The sequence below is a fragment of the Lacerta agilis genome, chromosome 15 (genome assembly GCF_009819535.1).
Source record: "Lacerta agilis isolate rLacAgi1 chromosome 15, rLacAgi1.pri, whole genome shotgun sequence".
Classification (NCBI taxonomy): Eukaryota; Metazoa; Chordata; class Lepidosauria; order Squamata; family Lacertidae; genus Lacerta; species Lacerta agilis.
In genome coordinates this window covers 11,607,693-11,619,005 of record NC_046326.1, presented here as the reverse complement: position 1 = coordinate 11,619,005, position 11,313 = coordinate 11,607,693, and the positions used below count along the sequence as shown (strand labels likewise).

At 40.8% G+C, this 11,313-nt stretch overlaps 1 long non-coding RNA gene across 1 annotated transcript; it reads left to right on the top strand.

Annotated features, from left to right (window-relative positions):
• Nucleotides 1–385: 385 nt before the first annotated feature.
• Nucleotides 386–9,887, top strand: LOC117060167. The gene is made up of 3 exons (XR_004427976.1): nt 386–723; nt 4,757–4,854; nt 9,753–9,887. It is a non-coding gene; the product is annotated as an uncharacterized LOC117060167 (long non-coding RNA).
• The last annotated feature ends 1,426 nt before the right edge of the window (nt 9,888–11,313 follow it).

Sequence of the window (11,313 nt, the reverse complement as noted above, 5' to 3'; positions counted from 1 at the left end):
TATTTCAATATTCATAATCTCCAGTAGTGCTAGGAATAACCCTATCTGAAACACAACAGATGCATTATAAGAAGATAACCAGGAGCTAAAAGGGGCTATAGTCTGACTTGGTAAAAAGCTATATCCTTATCCTTATGTTGTGACTTGGCAACATGGAATAATTCCTTCCAAGTATATAGTTGGTGCAGCTAAAATATTAAATACACTTCCTTTGTTGCCTTCCATTTCATTTACATGTATTTTCACATTGACAGCTACAACTTAATATTTGTTTACCACAAACATTTATGACCAGACATTATACAAAGCAGAAAAGTCATATAGAATCCTTTGGAGTATAAGTATTTTTCCATAAAGCTTTTTCTGGGGGTTTCTAGCTTCACTGAGAGAAGCCTTCAATTTCCTGGTTGCCTTATATACATTGGAAGCAATGTCTTCCAAGTTGTTGTCTGTGAACTTGATTGCTTAAGAATCCAGCCCAATAGGCTCTGTTTGAATAGCATTAACCAGAATACACGTTAAGATGCTACAAGTAATCTGGATAAACAGTGATAAGACAAAAGAAAATAAGCATTATGCATGCTAAGCACAAATAAATGAAACTTATTTGATAGGCCAACCTCTGTCTACAGTGGGAATGACAAAGTAAATTGGGGGAGTGAGATTGGAGCGGAGCGGTAAACATCTGTCACAGGGAGCATTTTACAGAAGGCTGGAATCGAGGTGAGCAAGATGACACAACCAGAGTGAACGCATTTTGAAATCATCTTCATTTGGCTGGAGCTCATTAAATTTCACACTCAATAAGCAGTATACATGCAAGAATGTGGGGGCTGGATGGGAAGAAGGTAGATAACAGAAGACGCTGCATCTAGCCTTGGTGACTGAATTGAAACTACTAATCAGTCTACTCCTGATTATGTGGAACTGAAGCTAGATGAAACTGTGTAACAGGACTGGAAAGGAAGAAAATGAAATGAGATGATCAGATTTCTTTAATAATAAATAATTCTTGCATTTCATTGCCTTTTGGTCTCACTGTTCACCTTTTTCCTCTATTCCCTGCATGTGTTCTTAATCTCGTCTGTCAGTATAGATATTATCTTCCATATGAGGACAACACTTCATGCATCTGATAATGTGGGTTCAAATCAATGAAAGCTTATGCCATAATAAATCTGTTAATCAAATTCTCTCTCTGTGTGTATGTGTGTGTTTGTGTTTGTGTGTGCGTTTGCTGTAAGAGACTAGCATGGCTATCTGGAATTTAATCAGAAGTTGACCCAAATGCCTGAATACAGCAAGGGGGTAAACCCTACCCTGCAACCCAAAGGTTTGAGTACCGTATTTCAGCTACCCCCGCCATCTAACTCAGGTGGGACACTTCAAGCCCAATGGCCAAATGGGCCCCCCATGCCTCTCTATCTGGCCACTGGGACTCTTCCCAGGCCAAGCTCTTGTGCAAAGTAGTCTTCCATGAACACGGTTTTAACAGTGAGTCCATAAGTGACTGTGGAGGCCAATTCTGGATCCACACATCCTTCCACAGTGGGGACATAGGTTTCTGGGTGGGAATTGATCATGGTGAGGGTTTGCCAACATGCCTTCCTCTTAACACGTTTCTCCCTTTCGTCCTGAGTTCGAGTGTCTTCAAAGCCCATGACACCTTTGGTGAAGGCTGTTCTCCAATTGGAGCGCTCACAGGCCAGTGATTCCTAGTTTTCGGTGTTTACACTACATTTTTTAAGATTTGCCTTGAGAGAGTCTTTAAACCTCTTTTGTTGACCACCAGCATTACGCTTTCCATTTTTAAGTTTGGAATAGAGTAGTTGCTTTGGAAGATGATAATCAGACATCCACACAACATGAACAGTCCAATGAAGTTGATGTTGAAGAATCATTGCTTTGACACTGGTGATCTTTGCTTCTTCCAGTACACTAGCATTAGTAAACTGACACTACTCTTTGCAAAGTAGTAGCTCCTGTGCAAAGTACTAGCAAAAGCAGCATGTGATGGTGGTTTTTACAGCTCTATATGAAATGGATGCATCATTGTCTCCAGGATAATATCTGCAAGCTTGGGTTATTTTCAAATACTTTGTATAACTGACACTGTGTGGAATTATTCATAAAGTAAATGTGTGTAGCAACCATGAAAGAGTGGGAGGACTCTCAACAATAATCTGGAAGTGTGATTAAGGAAGTTCTATAGATCAGTGGTGGCGAACCTATGGCACACATGCCAGAGGGGGCACTCAGAGTTCTTTCTGTGGCACGTGCACTGTTGCCCCAGCACAGAGCCGGCAGAAGGCAAGGGCAGCGTGTCGAGTCCTCAGCTCAACTTGTGTCCGAGTAGAAGCACCTCGGATAGGGTATCGGTGTGTGTGTGTGTGTGTGTGCAAAACGGAGCCACAACCTCCAGGGCGCGTGTTTTCCCCTGGGGAGCCTCCGCTGTGGGTGGGGAAGGCGCAGCGCTATGCACACGCTCAGAAGCGTGCTGACGCATTGGTAGGCCGCCGAGAGTTCCAAGCAGCCGCCTTCCTCCTCCTCCTGCTGCGAGGTTGAGTCCTTACACACCCTCCAGCCAGGGCACATCCCTTGCCTGCTTGCTTGCCGCTCAGCCCACCTTCCCTCACTCTGAAAACGGAAGTGTGGCAATCAAAACGGAAGTTATACTGAGAACAGAGCACTTTCTGCTTCCGAAAACAGTTCGAAAACCCGAACACTCATTTCCGGGTTTGAAGTGTTTGGGTTCCAAGTAGTTCGAGAACTAAGCTGTTCAAAAACAGCTTTGAATGCTTTGATGGTGTTTCCTGCTTGGCAGGGGGTTGGACTGGATGGCCCTTGTGGTCTCTTTCAACTCAATGATTCTATGAAAACCGAGGTACCACTGTATTGTTCCACTCTCTCTCCACATGGATGCACCAACTTCCCCTTTTAAACTAAAACCTCAATATTCAGGTTAAATTACCATGTTGGCACTTTGCAATAAATAAGTGGATTTTGGGTTGCAGCTTGGGCACTTGGTCTCTAAAGGTTCACCATCACTGCTATGGATGTACAGAAATTGTCATGGATAATGACAAAATATTGTGTAACATCAATGATTCCCCTTGTGTTGTATGTATGTGTGTGTGTGTGTGTTCAACACACAAATGAGTTTGTGTTCAAGAATGCTGGTGGGTTTTTTCTTTGACCTGGATTTGAAATCCCCTCTTCCTTTCAGTGGTTTATTGCACCTAAAGTTAATACCCTATCTTAGAGGTTTGCTAACTTTCTTGACTCCCAGTGCGGGTTCACCAAGGCCATGAACATTAAGAGCACAACTTGATCTGACACCAGGAGATCTATGATCATATCACTTGCTACTTTCAAAAGTACAATTAGGGGCACCAAATATGATCAGGATCATGACACTGGAGAAGGGAGGGATTACCTTTTCTTTTCTTTTTACACCATTGAGAAGATTTAATAAAAATGTAGAAACCACAAACAAAAAGGAAAAAAACAGTTGCACAAATGAATTGGGTCCTAACTCGTTTCACTTTTCGAAAAAGCTACTTGAGACCACTTCACTTTGTGTCCTTTTCCCACTTGCCATTTTCCCAATGAAAATCCATAGCTGCAATTTGCACTTATCACAGTGCTAGTTTTAATCTGGTCTACTCCTCTTCCTTCTTAAACTGAATATTTAAAAACTGGGCAATTCTTTTTAATAATTATTTTAAGGAAATGCATTGCTACATTTTTTTGCTGTTAGCTAAGTCAAAAGTGGACTTATTAGAACATAATTGACTGTCTGTGATGTATAACAATGCATTACGGTACAGTCCTTGATTGAAAGTAGGTTGAAATAGTTTCCATCTCTTCTCTTTTAGCTGGGGTGGGGTGGGGTGGGCAGGCAATGTTTTCCCATAACTAATGGCTAAAAACAAACAGACTGAACTAATTTGAGGCTAAGGCAGGCACCCCCAAACTCAGCCCTCCAGATGTTTTAGAACAACAACTCCCATCATCCCTAGCTAACAGGACCAGTGGTCAGGGATGATGGGAGTTGTAGTCCAAAAACAGCTGGAGGGCCGAGTTTGGGGGTGCCTGGCCTAAGGACAACACTTCACAAAACTGATAAAGCAGGCTCTGACCCACAAAAGGCTCCTTTCTATTATAATAACTTTAATAATCTTTTAAGGATTTGCTGCAACAGGCTAACATAACCATCACTCTGTAATCTATCTTTAAAGTTTACAATAACACTTTGGATCAAACTCATAACTATGATCAGTTATAGCTAAGATTTTCAAAAAATCTATATGGCTTTAATAGTTGAAAGCCATGATAACGAGTGCCAGTTAAGGTCACTGGTCAAGGGCTCAAGTGACAGTTGCTTCCACATACCATAACATAGTAACAATTTCTGCTTTATTTATTGCTGAATTTGTCCTGTCAGGAAGCAGACCAATTCAGAGCAGTGATTTAAGGAAATCTTTTAATAAAGGCACTTCGCAGAACTCCCCACTTGTCACCTTGCACAGCATTTAATATTCCAGTGTAACTTGACTGTTCATTTCTATTACAGTGGAGAATAATTGTTTTGATAATTGTTTGATAACGTGTTATTTTCAGGTAATTTATTTCTACTTTTTCCGCGTGGTGGATTCTCCTGTGTCCCTGGAGCAACGAGAGCTGCTGCAGGAGAAATGGAAGGCTTTGTATTACTTTGGAATTAATATTTATTTGGTTTCTTCACTTGCTCAAGAACAAGAGACTCCATGAATAATACATAGGCCCAAAGATGCCAAGATAGGAGGCTTTATATTCTGAATGCCGGTAGGATCCAGAAAACTTAAATCGAAGGTAAGAATCATCATTGTCGGGTGCATCAGGCATAGCTCTGGCAAATGGGAATTCGAGTTCACTTCAAGGCCCATGGTTTTTTTCAAATAAAAATAAAAATGAAGGCAGACCCATTATTATCTTGGGGTAAATGGGGGTAGGAATGACCTGGGAAAAACAGACCACCAAAATGAAATACAGATTCAGAATTTTGAAATACACTGGAAAATCTCCCTAGGAGATTTGCATGTTGCTTTCTTGACTTGGATGAATGACTCCTGAGGGTAAATTACTGGGAATATTTCCTAGCTTCAGATACTTCTCTGTTACGTATTTTACTTTATATATGGTCCCAGAACAGGATCTTAAGGCACATGATGCAACAACCTTGCCAAAGCTAAATAGGTCAGGGTCTTGATTATTGTCAGGATGGGAAACCACTGCCTGTTCCTCTGGTTCAGGAAGTAAAGCAGCTCAGTCTATGATATAGGAGCTGGAGGCTCCAAACTTCCTGATCAGGACAGGTGTTTTCATGAGCTTCCCTATCCTGAGTAATTTCATATGTGGTGGTGGCCCAGAAGCTCTTGCCCTGTTGACTGTCTCCTCTGATCCTGTGAATGTTGAGTGGGTGACCTGAGAGCCAGTCAGGAACCCATGCAGCTGTTGTGGTGCTCTCCAATCCTGTGGAAGCGATGTCTAGATCCAACAGCTTTTCAGGGTTTCCAGTGGTGTGGAGATCTGTTGGGTTGTTCTGCTCTGTGTATGGGGATACCTCAAGTTCCAGAGATGCCATCTACCCGGGAATCCCCTGCACACTGCATATAATAGAAGAAAGTCAGGATATAAAAGTAATAAATAAATATTAGCAGAATAATCTATTTTACAGCTAAGAATTTTGCAGAAATGTAAAGGCCCAATGTAACCTCAGATAACTGCCCAGCTTCAGAAGGCGAAATGACATGCTGTTGATCCTAAAGGCTCCTTTTTCTTAGTACAAGAAGTGGTATTCGTTGTTTTTAATGCCTGCCTGCTACACATCCCAAGAGAAACTCCAGCTTAGCTTTTGGGTGACATGTTTTCCTTTGTTATCTCACATCAGTCCTGACACTGAAATTAGTTCGCTAATGCAGCCATCATGGTGCAACAAGATAAAGGGTCAAAAGATGCAGGCATTTCTTATCACCCACTGGGTGGATAGATGTGAGCTGGTCAATAAGTGCTTAGTAATGTGTTCACGTTGTATGGAGCTTTTGAACTAATAGACATGTCAGCATAGTCCCAAGAAGCTGATGTTTGTACATTTGGGATTGGCGTTGACATTCCACTTCTTCCAGTCTTGCCCTTCTTAATGTAATAAGCAGAACAATTGCTTCTCTGATCAATCATCTTGTTCCAAGTTGCTTTCTCTCCACCCCACAAACCTTTCCCACACTTTCTTTCATCAAGGGGTGCCTGATAAACACCATGTTTCACTAAATGAAAGGATAAGTGATGAGGCAGGCCAACAACTATCTATTCTGAGACTTCTTATTGAGAGAGACACAAAATTAAAGCATGAGCATAAATGATGATAAGTCTACTTGGTTTTTGTCATTCCGAGAGCATGAAATTATTGGGGGTTTCCTGGTGCATCTTCCTTACTTCATGCCTTTCAGATTCTATAATATGCTGGATAATGCAGGCAAAACTAGACTGCATGCAGTTAATTGAAATACACAAAGTGAATTGAGTTCCTATCTCATCACTAAGGTGCAGTGTACTGAAATCTGAATTGTGCTCATCACTTGAGTCACAGTGTCTGTTTTCCAAAAAAGACTGAACAGTTGCATCATCTATACAGCGGTTGTGTTTGCCATAATAAATCCCCAAAGTGGGAAAGAATGTACATGTCTCAAAACACTTTGGGTTCTGTTATTGGCAGCCTTGAGCCTTTCCGTTATACTGGAAAGGTTGGGGAGCTAACCCATTAGGCAAGGCACAATCTATAGCAAAGTTTGCTTAAAGCAACAGGGGAGCTGTCCAGCACAGCAATCCATGCCAAAGCAGGAGCATCAGCCCCTAGACGAAGGGCATGAAACCTTTTTGGCTCTGTCAGCCAGATCCTAGCCCATAGGCCAAACTTGACATCACAATGCCATCAGGCAATTGGGCGCTTTCAAAGCACCACAAAAGGCTTGTAAAGAGCACCCAAGGCTTCCATTTTTGCACCCTATTAGTTGCCTATAACGTAAACAATTAACTAGACATATAAGTTGCATACAGTATTTCAAGACTTGCCAGCATTGCCTGTGCAGCTTTGATGACAGTTCAGAAAATGCAATTAGTACAAAAATGTAGTAGCTGGACTGCAACCTGGGACTACACACCCAGTCTTGCTCATATTAAAAGAGCCTCATTGGCTGCTGATCTATTTCCAAGTCTGATATAAAGGTGCTAGTGCTAACCCATAAAGACCTAACTGGACCCAGGTATCTCAAGGGATACTTGCTGCTCTATCAACATGCCCACATACTGAGGTCATCTGCTGGTGGCATTCTCTAATGACACTGCTATCAGAAGAGAGGCAGGTAGTGGTCAGAAGACATCTGCTGTGGTTCCCCCATTGTGGAGCTCTCTCCCTAAGGAGGCTCAACTGGTGCAGAACAGACAAAAAAGGTACTTCTGCACACAATGCATAGTTCATTATGGAATTTGCTCCTACAGCAGGCAGTGATGACCACCAAATTGGGTGGTTTTAAATGAGGATTGATCAAATTCATGGAGAATAAGGCTATCAGTGGCTTATTAACCCCGAGGACTATATTATACCTCCACTGTTGGAGGCCGTACATATGCCTCTGAATACTAGTTGCTGAGAATCGTGAATGGGATTTTACTATTAGGTCCTGCTTATATGCTTCCCATAGACATTTAGCTTGTCACTGTGAGAACAAGATGCTGGACTAGATAGGTCACTGGCCTGATCCAAAAGGCTCTTTTTTATTGTCCAGGCACTAGGGTAAGACCCTTTTGTTCACCCAAGGTTTTTAGATAATGCTAGTTGGGTTTTTTAAAACTATAGTTTGGACAGAATATCTCCATTGTTAATTATATTTTTATGTGATTGTACATTGCACTTAATTCAATATATATAAGGTGATATATATATATACATTAAAAAATAGATTTTAAAAAATGATGGGGAGTTCACATATACTAACTGTTGCGCCCATTCATAAGAAGGGCTAGTTTAAAGTAGCATATTAGCATTACAGTAATACATTTCCCACTGTCATAAAAGGCAGAAATACATTGTTAATTTCCACCCTTATTTTAATTTGAGACTGATGAAGAAAGGGATCTGTGCAGCCTGGAATCCTGCTAGTTCAAAGGGATTAATTAAAATAAATGCTTATTTCATCTCCCTTGTAATTTATTTAGCAAGGCTCTATAGTGTAGGTAAAACAACCATAGTAGCCACCCTGAGAGATAAAGGTATCTCAAAGTATGAGGGATGAGTTTCAATCTTAGACATTATTGTTTATGGATTCTGGAACTGAAGTGAATTTGCTCTGAAAGCAGCAGTTGAACCCACACAGATGTTAAAAAAATCTGATACTGACAAACTGTTAGTTGATCTTTAATTAGTTGCCAGGTTTGGAAACTGGAAAGAAACCTTACAGATGTGGCTCATTGGAGGCAAGTGTGTGTGTCCTTTATAACTGATTGCAAATTGCTTAATAGAGCAGCAGAGCTCTTTGATAAAATAAGCAATGGGCATATTTTCTTGCTCAGAATTTGCACATTCAAGAGACACTTTGAAGTAAGTACTCAGGTGGACCTGTTTACCTGAAAGGACAACACACCTTCAAAAGAGACATTGTGTTGGTGTAGATGTTGTTGGACTGTGACTCCTATCAGCCCCAGGCAGCATGCTGGCACCAGGTTGGCGAAGGCCACTTCAGATGATATCCCCAAAGCTACTCTCTGCTTTGAAAGTTCAGGGCCCTGGGCAGTGATTCTGGTAAAGCTCTGAACTTCCACTTTCAGAGGCTTGGAATGATCAGAAAACTATGCTAACACTAATGAATAAAAGCAGCCTTGAAGACTTTTAGTTTGCTTGGGCCAAAATTTCTGAACCCCAAGAAAGTTTATTTGGCAAAACATTGTTGCTAGTTCACAAATATACCTGTTTCTATAGGATCTTACATTTAAACATAAAAAGCCTTCACAGTTCTAAAGACAAAGGTTCCAAAATTGTTCAGGCCTTCCAGCTTTGGAAAAATCATTTACACTTTTAAATATTTACTCACAATTTACTCTGACAGCTAGAAATTTGATTTTTAAAGCCAGCAACTCAACTGAATACAACTCTTGAGTTCCTACAGTATGTGTGTATGGAACATACTAACACTCAATTCATGCTATCCTTTTGAATCATAGTGTTGTGGAACTATTCACACAAACTATCTCTTCAAAGGAAAATGAAAGGGTTTTTTTTAAGCATCCCTTACTATATTAGAATTATGAAAAAGATCCTAGATTGTATTGCGTGATTTATGATCATGATTTTTTAATCCTGGGCATTTTCCCTACTATATGCTTTGCAGCATGTACACATGAATAATTTTCATCCCTGCCCATTCCTCTCTTTATTAGTAATCCCACTGAGCCCTCTTTGTCCCTCTTCATTCTACATTTCCACCCCCCACTGTCTTGCTCTTTTCAAATGTAATCATTAATATCAGAAAATTAACTGATTCAAATGAGTGCAATTGTCTGAGCTTTGAATACTCCCAGGGTTGCATCCAGGGGTGGCACTCACACATCTCATTTGCATCTCAGAGAAATGGGCTCATCCGGTTAAATGTTATGTTAAATGCACCACCTTCTGATATGTGTGAAGCAATGTATTAATAAACTGGGTAATTGTCAATTAGACATTCTAGAGGCATTTCGTCCACAATGGAGAGAACTGCAAATTTTCTTCTTGTGGAAGCCAGCACAGACCTGAAGTCCAAGAAGCTGCCTCCATTTTAACAGTGTTGCTAACAACACTCCTATACACGTCTACTCAGAAAAGTCACTTGAGTTCCATGGGGTGTACTCCTAAGACAGTGAATATAGGATTAGAGCCTTAGTAGACAGAGTATAGGACACAGCTTTGAACATATCGGGGAAACTTGGGTTCAAACCTCTGTTCAACAATGCAGGTGATAAGTCCCTAACTCTCACCCTAACTCAACTCAGAGAGATGCAAAGAAGCAGGGATATCATGTATGCCATTTACAGCTCCTTGTAGGATGAAAGAGATCAAAGTGTAATAATTAGTATTGGTAGATACTTTGTTTGACTAATTCCTGTTCTGCTCAGAAAAGCCCCAGATTTTTTGTTTTTTGTTTCCAACCTTGTAGATGCTGTGGACTTCCATCTAAATTTACAAATAGAAAAAGAAAGAAAGAAAGAAAGAAATTGAGGAATGAAAATATATATCAGGGAGCACCTTGAATTAAATGTACATTTAGAAATCTTCACGGACCTATGTAGTATCTATTTACTTGCAGCTATAATAGCCAATGGCATGTTAGCACGCAGTCTATAGTGCATATGCATTATAGACTGAGCCCCTGTCCAATGCAGAGTTGAGTGTAGTTTGACCCATTGAATTCAAGTACAGTTGATTCTGTGTTGGATAGTATTCAGGATGTCTACTCATGGCCTACTCTCTGAACGCCAGTGCTGAGCCATAGCCATTGATGTGGGAATGTTTAGGGATGCAGGAGAGGATATATTGTTTAAGATATCCTATTCCAACTTGTGTTTACAAGTTCAACAATATCAGCAGAGTTAACATTCCCCGTATAAACACACAAACAGCGGATAGCTTGCTCAGGTTCGCTAAAACCTCTAATAAACGTCCTGGTATTTTCCCCTTTTAATCCCTCTCAAAATAAGACACTACAGTCTTCTATAAAAGCATAAAAAGAGTTTACTTACACATTTGTTCACAAAAGGATCCCAGAAGGCAGACTTAAAACTTAGTAAATAGTATACATGTGGAGACTATCTCCATATGGGAGAAAGCCCCTTTGTCCTCTCTTTATCAAGGAGCTGATCCAAAAGAGGAAGATGGAGTGTGGTCCCTGTGGTTTTGTGTTAACCTGCCCAGGTGAGACCACACCCATCTCCAGTTACACAGCTTCCTGCAATGTACAAGGGAATGTGCTCTGCTACTAGCTCACTAGCTTGAGTGAGGAAGGATAATATTTAATCAATATATCCTCTCCTACTATCCTCAACATTGACACACTCTTGACCACTGGTTTATTTTTACAGAGTACCCTGAATGTTGCATTATCCCAGAACATTCTTGAGGGTGAGTGGGGAATGTCACCCTCTACAAAAAACATGACCCACGTACCACCCCCATCATCACCCAGAATGCCCTGGAAAGATGCAATGGCCAATACATTTGGGGAAGATAAAATGGTGACTGTGAGG